Below are 1,477 nucleotides of genomic sequence, written 5' to 3'. Positions count from 1 at the left end.
CGGCAGCGGCGGTGGCGGCAGTGGAAGCGAGGGTGAAGGCGACGAGGGCGGGGACGGTGAGGGCGACGGCGGTACGGGTGGCGGCAGTGAGGGCGGTGGTGTCGACGGTGGCGGCAACGAGGGTGGCGGCGGAGGTGAGGGTGGGGGCGGCGAGGGTGGGGGCAGCGCTGGTGGTGGCGGCACAGGTACAGGTACAGGTGGCGGCGATGAGGATGGTGGAACCGATGGTGGCGGTGACGAGGATGTGGGGGGCAAAGGGGGCGGCGATGCAGGCTGCGGTGGCATAGGCGGCAGCAGCGGAGGCGGTGGCGGTGGCGGTGTGGACGGCTGAGGCAGTGTTGGGGGTGGTAACGCTTGCACAGAGCCTGCTGTTGTGCCAGTCTGCGTGCCTGAGCTGAGGTGCGCGCCAGTACTTGGGACGAGAAGGACCATCGGTTGCGGCGCCGCCGGAGGTGGTGAGGACGGCGCTGGCTGAGGCAGCGAGGGTGGAGAAGAGGGCGGTGACCCGACAGGAGATGGCTCGTACACGCACTCGCCAACAAGCGGGCCTGGGCCATTGATGACAATCCCTGCAGCCGCGCCAATATGTCCAGGACTCCATGAGGGGATGTTCCCCAAGCGCATCGCAAGGTCCATCAGCACCGATGAAAACGGACCAACTAACTTCACTGTCACGGTGGCATCCAATGCATCATCTGCCCACGCATAGCCATAGATGTTTGAAAGACCAGCATCGCAGCGATGGCATTGTTGCGGGTCGCGCAGAGTTTTGCCGTCTGTCATGTATTTCCGTGCACTAAACTCAATGCCACCGTCTTTGTGTTCCACCCACAGCTTCTTGGCATTCTCTCCTGCGTCTGAGGCACTACCGCACGAGGTGCAGTAGTGCTCTTCGACCCGGACATCTCTGCCCCTGAATGCGACGGCCTCTGCTTTCTCAGCCGGGGGGCCCCGAGGCCGGCCGTCCATGTCGAACAGCGAAAAGTACGAGCCCGGTATGAAGAACGGTGTGTTTGTATCAGCAGCCACAAACGAGAGCTCCAGTGTTGCCTTGGTCCCGACAGCGACACTATAGGCGAAGGCGCCACACTGGGTCCTGCAGTCCGGGTCTCGGGCGCCCTCGCATACCTTCTGCAAGATGCACCCCGCGTCGTGGCAAAGAGTAGATCGTGAGTCGGCTTCAGTATCCGGAACGAACTTGACCACCAGGTCGAACGCCACTCCTAGGTGCTCGCCCAGGCGTGACAGCCGGACGCCTTCCGCTGAGTCGAGTGAGCCAGTGATGCGCTCCTCATGGGGCCGCTTTTGGCCGGTATCGCTGTACGGGTCGTTGTCGCAGTACTCGGCAAAGTCGATCACGGTCAACGTCGTGTCGCAAGCCGCCAGCGCGTTGGGAGTCAAGGGTGGAGGCGGGGGCGGCGTGCTGGGCGGATACGGTGGTAGCGAGGGCTGCGGCAGTCTCGGTGGTGGAGGCTAT

This window comes from Emiliania huxleyi (genome assembly GCF_000372725.1).
Source record: "Emiliania huxleyi CCMP1516 unplaced genomic scaffold EMIHUscaffold_230, whole genome shotgun sequence".
NCBI lineage: Eukaryota > Haptophyta > Isochrysidales > Noelaerhabdaceae > Emiliania > Emiliania huxleyi.
Note: the sequence above shows the minus strand (reverse complement) of the source record.